This window comes from Pongo abelii, chromosome 5, assembly GCF_028885655.2.
Source record: "Pongo abelii isolate AG06213 chromosome 5, NHGRI_mPonAbe1-v2.0_pri, whole genome shotgun sequence".
Lineage (NCBI taxonomy): Eukaryota > Metazoa > Chordata > Mammalia > Primates > Hominidae > Pongo > Pongo abelii.
The window spans coordinates 35,356,504-35,379,951 of NC_071990.2; the positions used below are offsets into that span (position 1 = coordinate 35,356,504).

The window sequence follows — 23,448 nt, forward strand, 5'->3', positions numbered from 1 at the left end:
TCTGAGCAAAGAAATACAAGATATAAAAAACCTATTGGAAATTTTAGAACTAAAAAAATACAATAACCAAAATCAGTGGATGGGCTTAAGAGTGGAGTGGATGGGAAAGGAAAGAATGCACCATAAACTGGGAAACAAAACAACAGAAATTACCCAATCTGAACAACAGAGAGAAAACAGATTGGAAAAAAATGAACAGTGTCTCAGGGACCTGTGTGACCATAACAAAAGATCTAACATTTGTGTCAACGAAGAAGAGGGAAAAAGAAAGAGGCTAAAAAAATACTCGAGGCCAGGTACGGTGGCTCATGTCTGTAATCCTAACTCTTCGGAAGGCTGAAGTGGGAGAATTGCTTGAGTCCAGGAGCTCAAGACCAGTCTGGGCAACATAGTGGGACCCTGTCTCTACAGAAAAACTTTAAAATTAGCTGGGCGTGATGGTGTGTGCCTGTAGTCCCAACTAATCTGGAGGCTGAGGTGGCAGAATTGCTTGAGCCCAGGAGGTCGAGGCTGCAGTGACCTGTGATCACACCACCGCACTCCAGCCTGGGCAACAGAGTGAGACCCCTATCTCAAAAAAAAAAAGCACTCAAAAAAATAATGCCTGAGAACTTCCAAAATTTGGCAACAAACATAAACCTTCAGATTCAAGAAGCCAAGCAAATCCCAAACCAGATAAACTCTGCAAAAGTGGTTAGAATTAAGTCATTTCTGGCCGGGCATGGTGACTCACGCCTATAATCCCAGCACTTTGGGAGGCTGAGGCAGGTGGATCACATGAGGCCAAGAGTTCGAGACCAGCCTGGCCAACATGATAAAACCCCGAAAAATGAGCCAGACATGGTGGTGCATGCCTATGATCCCAGCTACTCAGGAGGCTGAGGCAGGATAATTGCTTGAACCCAGGAGGTGGAGGTTGCAGTGAGCCAACATTGCACCACTGCACTCCAGCCTGGGCAACAGAGGGAGAGTCTGTTGCAAAAAAAAAAAAAAAAAAAAAAAGGAAAGAAGAAAGGGAGAGAGAGAGAGAGGAGGAGAGAGAGGAGAGAGAGAGAGAGGAGAGAGAGAGAGAGAAACAATAAAAAAAAAAAGTCACTTTTGTGTTAAAAAAAAAAAAAAAAAGCTGGAGAGAGAGTTCTCATGCATAAATGCCTGGTAACAAAAACTATTACAAAAGACCACAACCTTGTGAAAACCAGAACCTAGCACAAAGACCATCACAACCTTATACCAAAAAAGTACTTCTGCAAGGACATCTGCTCAGCAACTGACTGTCCAACCCCAAACTGGCACCACCGTTGTTATTGATCCTTGTAGCCAAGGATAATTATCTCAAAACAATTATGTAATCCTCATTTTTCCTTTGAAAACCTTTATCTTCCTTCAAGTCCCTGCATATGCACATGGTTTACTATCACACATGTATCCCCATTGCAATACCTTATTACCAAATAAATATCATTTTCTTTTAGAGGGCCTCACTCCGTTTGTTATTGAGGTTGACATAAATGGTGTCAGAAGTGGGATGAGGCAGGCTCACTTCAGAAGAATCAGAGGACCCTGAAACTGAGTGTATTCTGACTGAGCCCTTTGTGCTCTCCATCTTCATGAGTTGCCTTTTCCAGCCAAGTGAATCTCCTGTAGGATTCTCAGACTCCCTCCCTTTGGTGAATTGTTTTTCACTTTATAGAGGATTTGTTTCAGTTACAAGTCTGCCTTTAATAAAGGACATTACATCCCTCCTGGGATGATAAAAGACTTTTTGTCTTTTCTGGAAAAGTCCTTTCTGGGATGAGGACAAGTGCCCTTCTGGATTGAGTGCTCTGGTTTCTACAGAATTTATATCCTATCTGTGAGGCAAGTCTTTTCTGGAGAATTTACTTTTGGTTCTTCCTGATGCCTAATTTAACAGTGTGTTTAATCTGCACACCTGGGTTAAAAGTATTGTGAACACTAATTTTGGTCTCATTTTGGTTTGGTTATGCGTGTCTGTAAATGATTTGGCCCTTTTCCTTTGCTGATTTCTGGAAATTCTCCAAGAGCAAAAATAAACATTCCAAATGGCAGACACTAGTGGATGACTAATTAAAAGCCATGAAGGCAGTTGCCACGATCTAAAATACCAGTCCAGACTCCTGACATTCTCTGGTGGATTTATAGGATTGTCTTTGCTCTTGAGAGATTAATAAGAAATGGAATGGGATTCACAAACGCTAAGGCATGCCAGGTTTTCTGAGGCTCCAGCCAGCTATATAATATGGCCCATTCTTATGCATATTTTTTAACTGATGGGCAAATTACATGAAGGAAAATTCAGAGCTCAATGATCATTAGTCAAACTCTCTAAAAAAGAAAAAAAAAACCACACAAACCCTCCAACTACAATGTTAACATAGGGATCCTTCTAAGATCTCTACTTTGAATCTGCTAACTTTTCTGCTGGTGTTGAGATAACACTCTCTCCTAATGGCATTCCAGCCAGTATTTTTTTTTTTTTTTTTTTGGTCTTAAAGGTCTTTCAAATTAATGGCTTTACAAATTACAACAGCTTCATAGCAGCCAACAACCTAGACACCTTTTGTAAATGTAAATTTAGGTTTGTCTAACAACTGCTTAAGGTGATAGAACAGTTAATTGAAGGATTAATAGTCTAAAAGAAAAAGAACTAGGTAAATGCTTATAAAAGTTAGGTTCTCAGGGCCAGGTTCGGTGACTCACACCTGTAATCCCAGCACTTTGGGAGGCCGAGGCAGACAGATCACCTGAGGTCAGGAGTTTGAGACCAACCTGGCCAACATGGTGAAACCCTATCTCTACTAAAAATACAGAAATTAACCGGGCATGGTGGCAGGCACCTGTAATCCCAGCTACTTGGGAGGCTGAGGCGGGAGAATCGCTTAAACCCAGGAGGCAGAGGTTACAGTGAGCTGAGATCATGCCATTGCACTCCAGCCTGGGTGATACAGCCAGACTCCGTCTCAAAAAAAAAAAAAAAAGTTGGGCTTCTAGACCAAACAGGTGAAAATCGTGAGCTCAGAGCAATAATATAAGGTTTCTCTGTCCAACATAAAAATTGCTTAAGTCTGACACAAGGCGCCAGAAAAAGCCAAAAAAGAAAAAAAAAAAACACACACACACATACACATACACACACACACACACACACAGCCAAAATGCTTGCCCATCCACATTGATTATTCAAGTAAACCAGACCAGCAAACAAAAGATAAATTTGCTAATTCAAGGCCACTTAGAGACTTTGTTTTTCTTATACAATTCAGTCGGTCTTAGTTAAAATGTAAACATTGAAGAGTTACCCCCAAACTCTTTGAAACAGAAAAAAGGAAAAGGATGAAAGAGATTTTAAAAAGCTAAACTGTTTACGAAAATTTTGTTCCACAGCTTTCACTGGATTAGTTATTGGAGCAAAATTTAGCCATGTGAACAGGTCCCATTTTGTCAGAAGTGAAAGTTGGATCCAACCATCTTTTATAAACTGGTGAGTTTGTATTACTCTCTCCTGACTAAATTTAAAATGAAAAAGCTATAAGATTTGTGTGCATATGTGAGCATCTGGTGTATTTATGCATAAGCACATGCATCACATATGTTGTGTCTACATGGTAAAGTCTGACATAATCAGCCAGAAATCCCTGAGGGAATTCTATTCAGATTAGCTTAGATAAATGAGCACTCATAGAAAATATATAGTAATTAACCCAAATGCCTTTTAGAAGTAAATCTTTAATAAATAAGCTGGTTTTTAAATTATTGGTAACATAAAAATAGAAATGTCTTCAAAATAATCGGAATGCATTTTTGGCTGCATGCTGGTCTCTGTTAAACTATAAATTCAGCTTAAAAACAGAATAATCTTTGTGTAATCCTTTGGTAAATAAGGCTAATTTAATATTGTTGGTTTCATAAAATCAGCTGTATCTCCTGTGTTATCAACAAAATACCCATATATTTAACTTTAAATTTCTTAGGTGAACACTTGATATTCAGAGGCTATAAAAATGGTTAACAGAGAAATAACTTGAAATGATGACAAGCTTTGTCTAGTATCTCCGTTTTCATAAGTAATCTAGGTAAACTGTTAAAAATAAATACATCATGTAAATATAAAGAGAAAAAACATTTATAAATGAACTTTTCATGTAATTTGAAATCTTTTAAAGTGTTTTTATTTTTATTTTTTATTTAATGTGGCATCTTACTATGTAGCCAGGCTGTTCACAAACTCCTGGGCTCAAGCAATCCTCCTGCCTCAGCCTCCCAAATAGCTGGGATTACAGATGTGTGCCACCACACCTGGCTAATTGGAAATCTAAAATTGTGCTCAATTAAATGATAGATGTTCATTAAATGTCTGGGTCATTTCCAAATAAGATAAAAACGGAAACAAATGACTGAACATAAATATTTTTGTTCCTGCTTCTTACATTTTATAGAAAGATTAAATATATTTTGGCCCATTAGTACACATTAAAAATTATGTTATGGGGAAACATGTTTCTAAAAATTATAAAATGGTTTTTTCTTTTTGAGAAAAAAAGAATAATTTTGTCTAATTTTGAGATTATTTAAAGGTAATTTCAAAAAGTAAATTTAGAAAGGAGCTAGAAACAAGGTAGAAAGGAACCGGTAACTAGGGGAGAGAGATATGAAGAAAGTTATAGGTATGAAGAGTATTTTTGGTAAAGAAAGTTAAAAAGAATTATTTTGTATGAGAAGGAATCTTGGGCCAGGTGCAGTGGCTCTCGTCTGTAATCCCAGCACTTTGGGAGGCCAAGGTGAGTGGATCGCTTCAGCTTGGAAGTTTGAAACCAGCCTGGGTGACATGGCGAAACCCCATCTGTATAAAAAATTACAAAAATTACCTGGGCATGGTGATGCACACCTGTAGTCCCAGCCACTCAGGGAACTAAGGTGGGAGGATCACTTGAGCCCAGGAGGCAGAGGTTGCAGTGAGCCAAAATTGTGCCACTGTACTCCAGCTTAGGTGATAGAGTGAGACCCTGTCTCAAAAAAAATAAATAAAAATAAATAAAATCTAAAGATTTTATGTTTTACCAAGATAAATTCCTATGCTGTCTTTAGTAGGTTTTTTTTTAATTACTTAGGAAAACTGAGCTTTGAAAGGATTGTTTTTACATCCATATAATTTTCTCTATTTCTTCTGAAGTCTTGATTATCACTGTGGTTAAACGCATGACTATTATTTCACTGTGCCATATGATCCTGTTTTCATCAAGTGCTTTATATCTTTTGGCATCTTTGATGGGCTTCCCCAATATCAAAATTCTAAGTTAAGTATTTTTAAGCTAGATTTAACTTTGGGATTTTCCAATTGGGCCCCAGAGAAGGTAAAAGAATGTTAAAGCTACTAAAATTAGGATTATTTAGAAAATGATTTGGGAAACCTTGTCAAATAGTAAGTGAGGCAAGATCTTCTTTCAATTACATGAATGGATAAGTTATTGATAAGAATGTTCCAAAATTGTATAAAACTCTTAGAAATCTAATTTATCAGTCATAAATCTGGTTATTATGTCATAAGCCAGAACATAGCCAAATTTCCTTGTCAATTGCTGATTATAATCAATTTCCATCCAATTTTTAATCATGATTATTCTAAGTCTCTGTCATCAACAGTTTTGATTTTTTCTAAAGATATCTGCAATCAGATTCACAGAAAAGACTGTAACAAAACTCTTAAGTGTAGGTTACTAATAACTATAAAATCAAAACTAAATAAAATTTTTTCAGAACTCTAATGAAGAGACTTGAATTCATGAAACTGCTAATCAAGATCAAGCAGAAAAAAATTAATTACATAAGATTAAGTAACACTGATGAAGGTAATGTTTTGGTTACATTTTTTATTTTTTTTCCCCCAAGAGTCCCGCTCTGTTGACCAGGCTGGAGCGCAGTGGCGTGATCTGAGCTCACTGCAACCTCCACCTCCCGGGTTCAAGTGATTCTCCTGCTCAGCCTCCCAAGTAGCTGGGATTAGAGGCACATGCCACCATGCCCAGCTAATTTTTGTATTTTTAGTAGAGACGGGGTTTCACCATGTTGGTCAGGCTGGTCTCAAACTCCTGACCTTGGGTGATCCACCTGCCTCAGCCTCCCAAAGTGCTGGGATTACAGGTATGAGCCACTGCACCTGGCCTTTTTTGTTACTTTTATGTAAAATATTATTGGTTCTTTCCTTAAATGTTTTATTTTCAAGTTTAAGGAAATTTTTTCTCTTAAGCTATCTGTAAGAGTTTGGTAAAATATACTTTTGTGAAGAAACATGGAAGCATTTTCTTTTCTTCCCTACTTGATCCCTCCAAAATTTAGAAACGACTTGGGAGTATTCTTATTTTTTTATGACAATATGGTTATGTGCATAAGTTCAATAAAAATTTGCTCTTTTTTTATAAAGTGCAATTGAAAATATTGGTTATATTACCAAGGCTTTGACTGGAACATCGTATTTGAGAACACAGAATGCCCTTCAAGGGTTCCCAGCCTGATAGTTTCGTTTTGTTTTTGAGACAGAGTTTCACTCTTGTTGTCCAGGCTGGAGTGCAATGGTGTGGTGTCGGTTCACTACAACCTCCATCTCCCAGGTTCAAGCAATTCTCCTGCCTCAACCTCCTGAGTAGCTGGCATTACAGGCATGCGCCACCAGGCCCAGCTAATTTTTGTATTTTTAGTGGAGACGGGGTTTCGCCATGTTGGTCAGGCTGGTCTCGAACTCCTGACCTCAGGTGATCCACCCACCTCGGCTCCCAAAGTGCTGGGATTACAGGCATGAGCCACTGTGCCCGGCCTCCAGCCTGATAGTTAATGAGTAAAAATTGTCACTTTCTAGCAGGCCCAAGAACCTTAAGACTATAGGTAAAATCTAAAATCTGCCTTGATTTGGCTTCTTAGCCTCAAAAGGTTTCTAAATCTGAAATTCCTATGTGATCAATGTAGAAAGAAAAAGTGAAGTTTCTAAAGAAATGCTATAGCCAGGCACTGTGGCTCATGCTTGTAATTCAGCGCTTTGGGAGGCTGAGGCAGGTGGATTGCTTGAGCCCAGGAGTTCAAGACCAGTCTGGGCAACATGGCAAAACCTCATCTCTACAAAAATACAAAAAATTAGTTGGGTGTGGTGGTGCATGCCTGTAGTCCCAGCTATTCAGGAGGCAGAGGTGGGAGGATTACCTGAGCCCAGGTGGCCGAGGCTGCAGTGAGCTATGATCGCACCACTGCACTCCAGCCTGGGTGACAAAGTAAGATCCTGTCTCAAAAAAGAAAAGGCCAGGGGTGGTGGCTCACGCCTGTAATCCCAACACTTTGGGAGGCCGAGGCGGGCAGATCACGAGGTCAGGAGATCTAGACCATCCTGGCTAACATGGTGAAACCCTGTCTCTACTAAAAAATACAAAAAATTGTCCAGGTGAGGTGGCTTACACCTGTTATCCCAGCACTTTGGGAGGCCAAGGTGGGAGGATCACGAGGTCAGGAGTTCGAGACCAGCCTGGCCAACATGGTGAAACCTCATCTCTACTAAAAATACAAAAATTACCCTGGTGTGGTGGCTGGTGCCTGTAATCCCAGCTACTCGGGATGCTGAAGCAGGAGAGTTGCTTGAAACCAGAAGGCGGAGGGTGCAGTGAGCAGAGATCGCACCACTGCACTTCAGCCTGGGAAAAAGAGCAAAACTCTGTCTCAAAAAAAAAAAAAAAAAAAAAAATTAGCTGGGCGTGGTGGCGGTCACCTGTAGTCCCAGCTACTCGGGAGGCTAAGGCAGAAGAATTGCTTCTTCTGGAGGCGGAGGTTGCAGTGAGCCAAGATCGCGCCACTGCACTTCCGCCTGGGCAACAAAGCAAGACTCCATCTCAAAAGAAAAAAAAGAAAAAAAAAATGCTATAACATACCTGTTGTTAGATTCTAGCTCTATGCATTGTTTTCAAGTTCTTATTTTCTACCTATAATCTAGACTAGATCCTAAACCTAAATTCTTCCTTATTCTTCCAATCTAACTTTCTTCCATGGAATTAAAATATTAATTATTAAAAATTCTTCCAGCTACTCTACCATTCTATTCTTAAAGCCCTATGAGCTGAAACTAGATTAATTTTAAGGAACAAATGTCATGCCAGATTTATAGGCCACAAAAGAAGTTCAGCAAACCACCTGATGCCATAACCAAAGACATTCAAACTACAAACTGAGATGAGAAGTTGACGTTCTCACATTATAGACAGCTTTTCCATAAAATTCAGTATCATGAGACGCTTACCCTCTTACTGCCTGCCATTTTCACTTGACAGGATAATGGTCATTTGATTTACACAACTGGTTGCCTTTTTAAGCCTGGGTTCATGGCTCAAAACCATTATGCAAACTGAGATTGTCATTACTATGAATTTTACTTCGTATTTTCCCTTTTTAAACTGTGTATCTGTTATGTTACTTGTCAAATTTTTGCAGAAGTACAACTCCTAACATAATATGCTTCTAACCAGAAATGCTGGTCCAGCACTTTGAGATGATAGCAAGACTACAGGAACAGACAAATTGAACTTAATAATGGACTCCAGGTAGACTTAATCTGAGAGCCACTCCCTCGAACCTCCCTTGTTGCTTAAATGTGGCTAAAAAGGTTTTGACACTGACTCCTACTTGCCAAAACTCCTTCTAATGTAGAACCAGACCAGTAACCTGGGACAGGTTCATCCTGGCACTGAGGGACATCAAAATCTAACTACAGAGTGATTGATCACTGATGCTTTTAGAGAAAGAATTTGATCAAAAGGGAGAAATGTGAAAGTTATCAGAATTAAAATGGAGTCACTTATGTTTTAAAAAAAAAAAACTCTGAAAAATAGAGCCAAGGTAGGCCATGAAGAGAAGGGTCATACATAAATACCTGATAACAAAAACTATCACAAAAGACTGCAAAAACCACGTTACACAAAAGCCATCACAACCACACAAAAAATACTTCTGTGAGGACATCTGCTCAACAACTGACTGTCCAACCTTGAATTGGCACACCCTTGTTATTGACCCTTGTAGCCAAGGATAATTATTTATTTTTTATTTCTTTTCCTTTTGAGACAGGGTCTTTCCCTGTCTCCAGTCTGGAGTGCAATGTTGTGATCATATCTCACTGCAACCTCAAACTCCTGGGCTCAAGCAATCCTCCCACCTTAGTCTCCCAAGTAACTAGGAGTACAGGTACATGCTACCATGCCCTACTAATTTATTTTTATTTTTGTAGAGATGGGTTCTCACCACATTGTCCAGGGTGGTCTAGAACTCCTGGACTCAAGTGATCCTTTTGCCTCAGCCTCCCAAAGTGCAGGGATTACAAGCATGAGCCACCACACCTGGCTAGGATAATTATCTTAAAAGGATTTTATAATCCTCATTTTCTTCTTTAGAAACCTTTTTCTTCCTTTAATATGCACGTAGTTTACTATCACGTGCATATTTTCATTGTAATGCCCTATTCCTGAATGAATATCATTTTCTTTTAGAGCACCTCTCTCTATTATTTAGGTTGACAACCCAAAGAAATTCACATCAAGATACCTCAAAATTAAATTTCTGAAAATGAAAGACAAAAAAAACAATTCATGGAAGCAGCTAGAGAAAAATGACACCTTACCTATATGGGAAAAGCAATTTGAATGACTGGATTTCTCCTCAGAAACCGTGGAGGCCAGAAGAAATTAGCACAATATTTTTCAGGTGCTGAAAGAAAAAGCCTATAGCCTGCAAAAATATTCTTTAGGAAGGAAGGGGAATCAAGACATTCGCAGATGAAGGAAAGCTAAGGAACTTTGTCAGGAGCAGATCTACCCTAAAACATTGGTGAAAAAAATTTTGGGTTTTTTTTTTTTTTTTTTTTTTTTTTTGAGAGAGAGAGAGACAGTTTCACTCTGTTGCCCAGGCTGGAGTGAAGTGGCGTGATCTTCGGTCACTGCAACCTCTACCTCCTGGGTTCAAGTGATTCTTGTGCCTTAGCCTCCTGAGTAGCTGGAACTACCGGCACACGCCACCACGCCCAGCTAATTTTTGTATTATTAGTAGAGACAGGGTTTCACCATGTTGGCCAGGCTGGTCTCGAGCTCCTGACCTCAAGTGATCCACCCACCTCAGCCTCCCAAAGTGCTGGGATTACAGGCGTGAGCCACCATGCCCAGTGGTGAAAAAGAAGGAATGGAAATGATAAAAGGAAACTTGGAACATCAGGAAGGATGAATGAACATTCAAGCAAAAATATGGGTAAATACACTAGACTCTCCTTCTCTTGAGTTTTCTAAATTATGCTTGATGGTTGAAGCAAAAATCATAACACTGTCTAATGTGGTTCTAAATGTATGTAAAGGAAATATTTAAGACAATTATATTTTAAGTGGAGAGGGTAACATGATATAAAGGGACATACAGTGAGGTACGGCTTCTATGCTTTACTCAATTGGTAAATGGTGACACCAATAGACTTTGACAAGTTTTATGTGTGTATATAAATATCTAAGACAGCCACTAAAAAGTTATGCAAAGAGATAAACACAGTCTAGGTAAATCAAAATTGGTTTTTAAAAATTGGTCAGGTAACTCACAGAGAGGCAGGCAAAAGAATAAAAAACAGGATAACTAGAAAATAATATAAAATGGCACACTTAAGCCCCAATATATCATAATTATATTAAATGTAAATGGTATAAAACACCAATTAAAAGAGATTTAGGCCGGGTGCAGAGGCTCATGCCTGTAATGTTAGCACTTTGGGAGGCTGAGGTGGGCAGATTGCTTGAGGTCAGGAGTTCAAGGCCAGCCTGGCCAACATGTTGAAACCCTATCTCTACTAAGTATATAAAAATTAGCTGGGCGTGGTGGTGCGTGCCTGTAATCCCAACTACTGGGGAGGCTGAGGCATGAGAATCGCTTGAACCTGGGAGGCAGAGGTTCCAGTGAGCTGAGGTTGCACCACTGCACTCCAGCCCAGGCAACAGAGTGAGACCATGTCTCAAAAATAAAGAGATTGACAGAGTAGATTAAAAAGCATGAACCAACTATATGATGTCTATAAGAAACTCACCTCAAATAACAATATAGGCAAGTTGAAAGTAAAAAGATAGAAAAAGATATATTATGCAAACACTAATCAAAGGAAAGCAAGAGGAACTTTATTATTTTGGGGGAGACAAGGTCTCATTCTGTCACCCAGGCTAGAGTGCAGTGGCACAATCACAGCTCACTGCAGCCTCAAATTCCTGGGCTCAAGCAATCCTCCAGCCTTGGCCTCCCCAAATGTTGGGATTACAGGTGTGAGACACCATGCCCAGCCAGGAGTGACTATATTAACAGCTTCATAAAGTACACTTCACAGCAGAGAAAACTACAAGAGGCAAAGAGCATTATATAATGATAAAAGGGTCAATGAATCAAGAAGACATAGCAATCCTCAATGTGTATGCACTAAACAAAAGAGCTGCAAAACATGTGAAGGAAAAACTGACTGAACTGAGAAGAGAAATGTAAACAAATCTACAAATGTCATGGACTGAACTGTATCCCTCCCAAATTCATATGTTGAATCCCTAACCTCCAATATGACTATACTTGGAGATGAGGTTTTTAGGAAGTAATTAAGTGTGGGGGATCGGTCAGAGTGGTGGGAAAAACTATAGGGAAAGGATGCAAACCTTCTGAAAGGTCAGAAGGTTTTGCAGAGCCCCGGGGGAGAATAGCTGAAGACAGCTGTTCTATATGAGCATTTTCATAAGCCAGTTGCAACAATAAGATATCAGTGGCCTGGGCATGACTAATTTGTCTCTTAATTGCCTGGGTTAACCGATTGATAAATTCAACAAATGGCTCCTGAGGCCCTTGTCGAACATTTACAAAAGATCCCTGTTGAACTCTGCCTTCGGAATTCAGTCCCAAGCCCCGCAGGCGCATAAGGACACTTGTACATATGCTTGGGGGACAATGTAATTGTTATGTACATTGACACAGGGACCGCTCTCCTGGAGCATAGCAGCCTCGTTATGTTTTGCCCGGCCAATTGATTCTGGTTGGCTTGTTGTTCGCACAACTCATCATATTCTGCCCTCCAGTGGATGTACTGACTGGCCTCTAAAGTTGTTTTAGCTAGCACTGACAAGTCCCATGGGGTCACATGGAAGTTACCTGCTATGGCCTCAATTAATCCTTTCATAAATGGGCTAGCAGCTCCATTTTCTCTAATGCTTTGTCTTGTTTCCTTGTAAGTCTTGAAAGTAATGGGTTCATGTACCTGATTGCCTTGTTGATCTTGCATCACCAGGCAGGCCAAGAGCTCCCCTTCTAATGCCACTTGCCTAAGACAGGGTCCCATAACTGTAGTGTATCTCTTGTCTTTTTTCCAACTTATTGGGGGAGGGGGCTCAGGGAAAATCTCTGTCTCCTCTGTGGCACCTTTACCCGGTAATGAGGGAGGAGGAGGAGGTGGTAAGGTAGATGATGGTTCTTCCTCCCTTTCCTTTCTAGGCTCTTCTGTGTAGAGCGGGGCCAAAACAGCCCTAAGGCCCATAATGTTAAAGATGTTACTGGTACCCATTGCCCTTGCACATGATGTCGTTTAAGATTTCTTCCCACTTGTTCCCAGAGCTCTAGGTCTAGTGTGCCTTCTTCTGGGAAAACAAGTTTGTATTAGGTCCCTTAACTGGGCCTCCGAGACCAAGGCTCTGCTTTAAGCAGCTGTTTCAATACTTTTATATACTGTTGCTGTTGAGCTTATAACTGTTGTCCCATGATGAAACCCTAGCTTGAAAATCCCCTCAAACTTGGAAATCCCCAGCAGGCACCAATTACTTACTGTGCGGTCATTTCACTTTTGTTTTCAAGGGTTCTGTCGCGATCCATTGCAGCGTTCCTCACGTGGGGCACCACCTGCCAGGTCCGTCCCACAGACTCTGGCCGACAGATGAAATGAGTCCTCAGACACAGGTATGCAGTGTAAAAGCAGCTAGGTGACTGCTTGGCTCTAGTGGCTACAGAGCAGCCCCAAGAAGCTGGAGCTGCTCTTTTTTGTTTTGTTTTGTTTTGTTTTGTTTTTTGAGACAGAGTCTCACACTGTCTCCTGGGCTGGAATGCAATGACATGATCTCGGGTCACTGCAACCTCCGCCTCCCGGGTTCAGGTGACTCTTCCACCTCAGCCTCCCGAGTAGCTGGGATTACAGGCATGCACCACCACACCCGGCCAATTTTTTTGTATTTTTGGTAGAGACGGGGTTTCACCGTGTTAGCCAGGATGACCTCAATCTCCTGACCTCATGATCTGCCTGCCTTGGCCTCCCAAAGTGCTGGGACTACAGGCGTGAGCCACCACACCCAGCCCCAGAGCTGCTTGCTTTTATTCAGTGCAGGCACAATGCCAAAAACCTGGAGCCAACACAACCTGCAGATAATTAACATTTATTGTTCCCCTTTTAGGGAACACTCGCAGATGATAAAAGGTCAGTTCCTGGTCAACATAAGTAAACAAGCCTATTTAAGACAAACTCCCCCCACTCCCTTGTACCTACTCCTTGCCCTCTGACTCAGGGTTATCTATAACAGCTGCCTTCAGCTATTCTCCCCCAGGGCTCTGCAGAACCTTCCGACCTTTCAGAAGGTTTGCGTCCTTTCCCTATAGTTTTTGCCACTACTCTGACAGATCCCCTATACTTAAGGTTAAATGAAGTCATAAGGATAGGGTCCTTACCCGATAGGATTGGTGGCCTTATAGAAGAGAAAGAGTTTTCTCTCTTTCCCCTCACACACATGCACATGCATTACAGAAAGGCCATGTGTTGACATAGGAGAAAGCAACCATCTGCAAGCTATGAAGAGTACCCTCACCAGCAACTGACCCTGCCAGACCTTCATCAGAGAGTTAGTTAGCAGCCCTCAGAATTGTGAGAAATACATTTCTGTTGTCAAAACCACCCAGTTCGTGGTATTTTGTTACAGCAGCCTGAGCAGACTAATACAACAAACATAGTTGAAGATGTCAACACACCTCTCTCAGCAATCAATAGAACAACTAGACAGAAAATAAGCAAGGAGATAGAAAATTTCAACACCACCACCAACCAACAGGATCTCATTGACATTTATAGAACACTCTAGCCAACAACAGCAGAACACATGGTCATTTTAAGTGCCCATGGAACATACACTAAGGCCATTTCCTGGGCCATAAAACTAACCTCTACAAATTTAGAAGAATTAAAATCATACACTGGCCAGGTGTGGTGGCTCACACCTGTAATCCCAGAACTTTGGGAGGCCAAGGTGGGTGGATCATTTGAGGTCAGGAGTTCGAGAGCAGCTTGGCCAACATGGTGAAACCCTATCTCTACTAAAAATACAAAAAAAAAAAAAAAAAAGCTGGGTGTGCCCAGCTACTCAGGAGGCTGAGGCAGGAGAATCACTTGAACCTGGGAGGCAGAGGTTGCAGTGAGCCGAGATCGTGCCACTGTACTCCAGCCTGAGCAATAGAGCAAGACTCCATCTCAAAAAAAAAAAAAAAAGAATTAAAATAATATACAGTTTGTTCTTCGACCACAGTAGGGTCAAAGTAGAAATCAATAGCAATTAAGATAGAAAATTCTCTAAACACTTGGAAATAAACAACACACTTCTAAATAATCCGTGGGTCAAAGAGCCAATCTCACGGGAAATAAAAATATACATTAAAATGAATGAAAATAAAATATTCCAAAATTTGTAGGACAAGGCAAAGCAGCACTGAGAGGGACATTTATAGCACTAAAATGCAAACATTAGAAAAGAGAAAAAGCCTCAAATCAATAATCTAAGCTTCTCTCCCCAGAATCTTGAAAAAGAAGTGCGAATAAAAATAAATTCAAAACAAGCAGAAGGAAGGAAAAATAAAGATAAAATCATAAATCAATGAAATAGAAAACAGAAAACAGAAAACAACAGAAAAAAATCAATAAGCCAGGTGTGGTGGCTGCCACCTGTAATCCCAGCACTTTGGGAGGCTGAGGTGGGCAGATCACTTGAGGTCAGGAGTTTGAGACCAGCCTGGCCAACATGGTGAAACCCCATCTCTACTAAAAATACAAAAATTAGCTGGGCATAGTGGTGCACACCTGTAATCCCAGCTACTCAGGAGGCTGAGGCAGGAGAATTGCTTGCTGAGGTGGAGGTTGCAGTGAGCCAAGATCATGCCACTGCACTCCAGCCTGGGGTGACAGGGCAAGACTCTATCTCAAAAAAAAAAAAAAAAAAAAAAAAAAAAAGACAACAATCAAACAAATAGCTGTTTTTTTGTTGTCTTTTATTTATTTATTTATTTTTTTGAGACAGAGTCTTACTCTGTCACCCAGGCTGGAGTGCAGTGGTGCAATCTCGGCTCACTGCAACCTCTGCCTCCCAGGCTGAAGCAATTCTCCTGCCTCAGCCTCCTGAGTAGCTGGGATTACAGGCGCATGCCACCACGCACGCCCGACTAATTATTATTTTTTTTTGTACTTTTAGTAGAGACGGGCTTTCACCACGTTGGTCAGGCTAGTCTTGAACTCCTGACCTCGTGATCCACCTGCCTCTGCCTCCCAAAGTGCTGGGATTACAGGCATAAGCCACCGCGCCCAGCCAAGAGCTGGTTTTATATATATGTAAATATCAATAAAATTTAGAAACCTATAGCCAAACTGACCCAAAAAAAGAGAGAAAATATAGATGACCAATATCAAAATCAAATGGGCTATCACTATTGACCCTGCAAACATCAAAATAATAATTAGAGAATACTATGCAGAGTTCTTCATATATAAATGGGACAACTTAGACCAGATGGACCAATTCCTCAAAAAACATACTGTCACAACTCAACCAGTGTGAAACAGATCATTCAAGCCTTATAAGTGTTGAATCTATAATTCTATTTTTTATCTTATTTTATATTTTGAGACAGGTTCTCTGTCGCCCAGGCACTGCAGCCTCGACCTCCCGGGCTCAAGCTACCCTCCTATCTCAGCCTCCTGGATAGCTAGGACCACAGGCATGCACCACCATACCCAGCCAATTTTTAAATTTTTTGTAAAAACAGGTCTCACTGTGTTGCACAGGCTGGTCTCAAACTCCTGGGCTCAAATGATCCTCCTGCCTTGGCCTCCCAAAGTGCTGAGATTACAGGCATGAGCTTCCATGCTGGCCTGAATCCATAATTTTAAAAAAACCAAATCTCTAAGTTGAGGTAATTTCACCAGAGAATTCTATCAAATGTTTAAAGAATTAAAACCAATTCCATGCAATCTGTTTTGGAAAACAGAAGGGAATGCTTCCTGATTCATTTATTCTATGAAGTTGACATAACCCTGACACCAAAACCAGACAAAGGAAATAGAAAAAAGAAAATTACAAACCAACACCCCTGAAGTATATAGGCACCAAAAAAATCCTTAACAAAATATTGGCAAATAGAATTTGTGTGTGTGCGTGTGTGCGTGTGTGTGTGTGTGTGCGTGTGTATGTGTGCAGGATTATACATCATGACCAAGTAGAGTTTATTCCAGGGCTGTAAGACTGGTCACTATTTGAAGCTCAATCAATGTAATCCAACAAATAGTCTAATAAACTAAAGAAGAATACAAATATATCAATTGAGGCAGAAAAAAGTTTGACAAAATTCAACACCTATTCGATAAAAACTCTCAGAAAAATGGAAACAGAGGATGAACAATAGCTCCCCAAATGTATCCACATCCTAATGAACAGAACCTGTGAATATGTTACCTTATATGAAATGGTACTTTGCAGATGTGATTAAATCAAAGATCTTGAGATGGAGGGTTTGCCCTGGATTATCTGGAAGACCCTGATGTAGTCACAAGGGCTACTAAAAGAGAGAAGTGATGATGACAGCAAAGGTTGTAGTGATGTGCTTTGAACATGGAGGAAAGGGCTACAAGCCAAGGAATAAGGTGTGCCCTAAATACAATTGCAAATATTCTTATAAGAGGCAGAGGGAGATTTGGTATACCCAGAAAAGAACCATATGATTTCCACATAACCATGGAGGCAAAGATTGGCATAATGGGGCCACATGTCAAGGAATGTCAGCAGCTACCAGAAGCTGGAAGGGGCAAGAAACAGATTCTTCCCTAGAGCATCCAGTGGACATATGGTCCTGCTAACACCTTGATTTTAGCCTGATGAAGCTGATTTATGGCCTCTAGAACTGTGAAATAATACATTACTGTTGTTTTAAGCTACCTAACTTGTGACGATTTGTTACAGAAGCCAAAGGAAACAATTATGTCCATCCCTAGAGCCCCAAGAAGGAATTCAGCTCTGTATATTAATTTTAGCCCATGAAACATATTTCAGACTTCTCACATCCAGAACTATAAAAGAATAAATTTGCATTATCTTAAAGCACTAAATTTGTGGTATATTGTTATAATAGCAATACAATACTAATTCAGACAGGAACTTCCTCAACTTGATAAAGAGCATCTACAGAAAACCTGCAGCTAACATTATATTTAATGGTGAAAGACTCAGTGTTTTTCCTCCTAAGACTGGGAACAGGGAAAGGATGTCTACTCTCACCAGTCTTATTAAACAAAGTGCTGGCAGTTCTAGCCAGTGCAATAAGGCAAGAAAAAGAAATAAAAGACATTCATATCAGAAAGAAGGAAAACGGTCTCTATTTGCAGCTTATATGACCATCTATGCAGAAAATTCCAAAAAAAATACTACAGAAAAACTAGAATAAATTAGTTAAGCAAGGTCATAGGATACATGATAAACATATAAAAAGCAATTGTATTTCTATACTAGCAATGAATATGTGGAAATATGATTTAAAATAAAAAACCATTAAGGATAAATATGACATGATTACACTTATATGAGGTATCTAAAATAACCAAACTCATAAAAGCAGAGAGTAAGGTGGTGGTTGCCAGGGGCTGAGGGGAGAAGAAAATGGGGAATTATCCAATAGATGTAAAGTTTCAGTTATGCAAAATTAGTAAGTTCTAGAGATCCGCTGTATAACAAAGTACCTACAGTTAATAATATGGTATTGTGCACTTTATGTTAAGAGGCTAAAACTTAAATGTTCTTAGCAAAAAGCAAAACAAAACAAAAAAACACATGGAAGTTTTTGGAAGTGATGGATATGTTTGGTACTTTGTGGTGAAGGTATCATGGGTCTATGCATATGTCCAAACTCATCAAGATGTATCCATTAAATATGGGCAGAATTTGTGTATCCATTTTACTTCAACAAAGCTTAATATTAAAAAATAAACACCATTTGCAATCACTCAAAAAATGAAATCCATATGTGTAAATCTAACAACATATATACTAAACTTGTGTGTTAAAAACTATGCAATGCTGATAAAAGATCTACATTGATCACACAGGAATTTCAGATTTAGAAACCTTTTGAGGCTAAGAAGCCAAATCAAGGCAGATTTTAGATTTTACCTATAGTCTTAAGGTTCTTGGGCCTGCTAGGAAGTGATAGTTTTTACTCATTAACCATCAGGCTGGAGGCTGGGCACAGTGGCTTATGCCTGTAATCGCAGTACTTTGGGAGATGAGGTGGGTGGATCATCTGAGGTCAGGAGTTCGAGACCAACATGACCAACATGGTGCAACCTTGTCTCCACTAAAAATAAAAAAATTAGCCAGGCATGGTGGCATGCGCCTGTAGTCCCAGCTACTCGGGAGGCTGAGAACCTGGGAGGTGGAGGTTGCAGTGAGCCAAGATTGTGCCACTGCACTCCAGCCTGTGCAACAAGAGTGAAACTCCATCTAAAAAACAAAAAAAAACCCCAAAAAACAAAAAACAAAATAAAACAAAACGACAGCTGGGTGTGGTGGCTCATGCCTGTAATCTCAGCACTTTGGGAGGCCAAGGCAGGCAGATCACTTGCAGCCAGGACTTCAAGACCAGCCTGGCCAACATAGTGAAACCCCGTCTCTACTAAAAATACAAAAACTAGTTGGGGGTGGTGGCAGGCACCTGTAATCCCAGCTACTCGGGAAGCTGAGGCACGAGAATCGCTTGAACCCAGGAGGTGAGGTGGAGATTGCAGTGAGCCAAGATCATGCCACTGCACTTCAGCCTGGGTGACAGAATGAGACTCCATCTCAAAAAAAAAAAAAGAGAACATATACATAATTAAAATCAGAAATAAGAGTGGGGAAATTACTACCAACTTTACAAAAACAAAAAGGATTATAAGAGTATACTATGAACAATCCATATGTAAAAAATTAGATAACCTAGATAAAATAGACAAAATCCTAGGCATATCAATTACCAAAATGGATTCAGAAAGAAAAAGAGAATCTAAATACAAGTAAAGAGTTTGGTAATCAAAACTTCCCAACAAAGAAAAGTCCAGTACTACATGGCTTCACTGGTGAATTCTACCACTCATTTAAAGAATTGACACCAATCCTTCTCAAACTCTTCCTCCCCCAAAAAATAGAAGAGGCCAGCATTACTTTGATTCCAAAGCCAGACAAAGACACCACAAGAAAACTACAGACCAATATCTCTTATGAATACAGATGCAAAAATCCTCCACAAAGCACTGGCAAATTGAATCCAACAGCATATTAAAAGGATTATGCACCATGATCAAATGGGACTTATCCCACGAATGCAGTATTGATTCAATATAAGAAAAATCAAGGCCGGGTGTGGTGGCTTACGCCTGTAATCCCAGCACTTTGGGAGGCCGAGGCAGGTAGATCACGAGGTCAGGAGATCGAGATCATCCTGGCTAACACGGTGAAACCCCGTCTCTACTAAAAATACAAAAAGAAATTAGCTGGGCATGGTGGTGGGTGCCTGTATTCCCAGCTACTTGGGAGGCTGAGGCAGGAGAATGGCATGAACCTGGGAGGCGGAGTTTGCAGTGAGCCGAGATCGTGCCACTACACTCCAGCCTGGGCAATAGAGTGAGACCCCGTCTTAAAAAAAAAAAAAAAAAAAAGAAAATCAAACAACATATCATTAATGGACTGAAGGAAGAAAAGCATATGATTATCTCAATCGATGCAGAAAAAGCATTTGACAAAATCCAAGGCAAAATGTGGTGGCTCATGCCTGTAATCTCAACACTTTAGGAGGCCAAGATGGGAGGATCTTTTGGGCCCAGGAGTTTGAGACCAGTGTGGGCCACATAGTGAGACCTCATCTCTACAAAAAATACAAAAATTAGCCAGGCATGATGGCACATGCCTGCAGTCCTAGCTACTAAAAAGGCTGTGGCAGGAGGATCACTTGAGGCCAGGAGGTCAAGGCTACAGTAAGCCTTGATCGCCCCACTGCACTCCAGCCTGGGTGACAGAGCGAGACCCTATCTACAAAAAAAAAAAAAAAAAAATCAAACAAAAAACTCAATACCATTTCATGATTTAAAAAAAATTGTGAGCAAACTAGATAGAAAACAACTTCCTCAACACGATAAAAGGTATTTATGAAAACTCCACAGCTAACTGTATACTTAATGGTGAATGACTGAAAGCCTTCCCCCTAAGATCAGGATGCAAGACAAGTGCTTTTATCACTGCTATTAGACATTGTACTGGAAGTTCTAGCCAGAGAAATTAGGCAAGAAAAATAAATAAAAGGGATCAGAATTAGGAAAAAAACGATGCAAAACTATTCCTATTCTCAGATGACATGATCTCATATGTAGAAAATACTAAAGAATTCACAAAGAGTATTCAATATAATAAACTCAGTGAAGTTGCAAGGTACAAGATCAACAAACAAATTGGTTTTACTTCTATACACTGCCAATGCACAATACGAAAAGGAAATTAAGAGAACAATTCTATTAACAATTACATCCAAATGAATAAAATACTTAAGAATAAATTTAACCAAGGAAGTGAAGGGCTTGTACACTGAAAACTATAAAAGGTTGCTGAAAGGAATTAAAGACCTAACAAAAGGAAAAGACATTCTGTGTTCATGGATGGGAAGACAAGATAGCAATACTCCCCAAATTTATATATATATATCTCCTTATCAAAAATTCCAACTTCCTGTTTTACAGAAATTGATCCTAAAATTCATATGGAAATGGAAGGGATAGCCACATAATCTTGAAAAACAACCAAGCTGGAGAACTTATACTTCCTAATTTCAAAACTTACAAAGCTTACAGTAATCAAAACAATGTGTTACTGGCATAAGGATAAACATATAGATGAATGGCATAGAGTCCAGAAATAAACCCTTGCATATATGGTCAATCGATTTTTGACAACAGTCAAAGACCAAGACCATTCATCAATGGGAATAGGACAGTCTCTTCAACAAATAATGCTAGGAAAACTGGATGTCCACATACAGAAGAATAAAGTTGGACCTGTTCCTTATACTATATATAAATACTAACTGAAAATGGTAGTTTCTCAATAAATTAAGCAGGGATTACCATAGAACTCAGCAATTCTATTCCTGGATATATGGGTAGACACTCAAAAACATAGAAGACAGGTGTTCAAACAAAAACTTATATATGAGTTTTGTAAATAACGCCAAGTGTTCACTGTAGCATTGTTTACAAAAGCCAAAATGCTCAGCTCTATATGTTGAAAGGTACACATAGCCAGAGAAGAGAAAACTAAGGGCTTGCTGGCTTCTCAGCTAGTTGAGGGCTGAAGTTATACCCATGGACTGATGAGTGGATAAGCAAAATGTGGTATATTCATGTGACAGTATATTACTTAACCATAAAAAGAATGAACTACCAATACATGCTAGAACACAAATGAATGTCGAAAAATGAGTGAAAGAAGCCAGTCACAAAAAGCTACATGATTCCATTTATAGGAAATATTCAGAGTCAGAAAGCCCATTGAGACAGAAAGATTAGTGGTTGCCAGGGGCAAGGGAAGGGGGGAAAATGGGCAGTGACTCGTTGCTGGAATGGGATTTCCTTTGGTGGTGATGAAAATGTTCTAGAACTAGTTAGTCGTGATGGCTGTACAACATTCTGAATGTACTCAATGTCACTAATAGCTTTCATATACATGTATTTTCTCCACAATTTAAAATACAAATATACATTTTTTTAAATTCCCTCAAACCAGTGGGCAGGATTGAATGGAGCTATCTTTCCTTGTTTAGGGACAAGATCCCTGTCTCCTCCATGAGAAAGCATAAGAAAATAAATTCAAATTTTCTAATGTACTGATGAGTCCCTATTTTAATTGTAAAGTACAAAGCGAGGTTCTATTGTCAGTCCAGGGTCTGCAGCTGCCAACCGGACAATCTTCTTCCCAGGAATCCCTTCAGAGTACTTTTACCTCTAAAATAATTAGGTTTCCAAAACGTGGATTTTTTAAAAATTCAAATTAATAGTTGCAAATCAGAGAATCCAACTGGGCAAGCCTCACCGTTTATTAAACATACCACTTTATCTGGGCTTCCCCATCCTGAAGCTGTCTAGTTATAAGACTGGAAAAATGTGAATGATCCAGGCCCTCCAGCTTTTCTAGTCATAGTAAAAGTCACATTGTGTTGATCTAGCTCTGTCACCTACCTAGGATCTACCCTCTAAAAAAGGAAATCAATTAGAAGGAAACTCTGGGCCTAATGGAACTCAAATCCCCCTTCTGTTGTTCTTCCTAGATTAGGTGTGTTAACACTCAGCAACTTCCATCACCTAAAATGATGAGAACATTGTTTTTCTTCACCTTGCCTTGAGAACACATAATTGAATTTCCATTTTCTAAATCTGAAATGAACATTTTCTTCATTTCAGCCATACTAGGTTGGAGCTGCTCTGCTGCAGTCAGCCTGAAAATGAGTTGGTCTCTACAATCTCAGGAGACAAGCCCAAATCCTTCCTAGAACGTGTCTCATTTGTGATGCCAACAAGAGCTTACAACCACAACTGCCGAGAATGGAGAAGCCAGAAGGATGGAGGCTGCTCCACCTCTGAATGCCCACATCACCTCTGCCTGGAAGAACTGGGTGTTCTAAGCTTAGAGATGAGGGAAAGGAGACTTACTGGGCTAGAGAACAGGACCAGAATAAACTTGATACAAGTGAGTCACAGACCTAACTGTCCAAGTCTGAACTCTGGATAACTTGAGAGAGAGGTCCCATGAACTCTGAACTTGTCCTCAACAGAATGCTTGCTTGTAGCCAATATCCATTTTCATCCAGCCCCGGGTTTGCATACTGCTTCAGACCATGCAACGGAAGAGGAAACTGAGGCTCTTAATATCCCTTGACTTCTTGTTGCATTCTTTGAAACCTTTAGGGAAATTTGGTTCTACAAATGAACTAACTTCCCTAAAACCATGTCCTCTCCTGAGGTGAACTGGACAAAACAAAGGCTTCCAAAAGAAACCCTTATATTCACAATTTGGATAATTCCAGAGTTCTAAGAGCTCCCCG

General features: G+C 39.9%; 1 long non-coding RNA gene across 1 annotated transcript; it reads left to right on the top strand.

Moving 5' to 3' along the window:
• Positions 1-2,509: 2,509 nt before the first annotated feature.
• Positions 2,510-23,385, top strand: LOC129060217 (uncharacterized). The gene is made up of 3 exons (XR_008526757.2): positions 2,510-3,499; positions 12,889-12,990; positions 22,808-23,385. It is a non-coding gene; the product is annotated as an uncharacterized LOC129060217 (long non-coding RNA).
• The last annotated feature ends 63 nt before the right edge of the window (positions 23,386-23,448 follow it).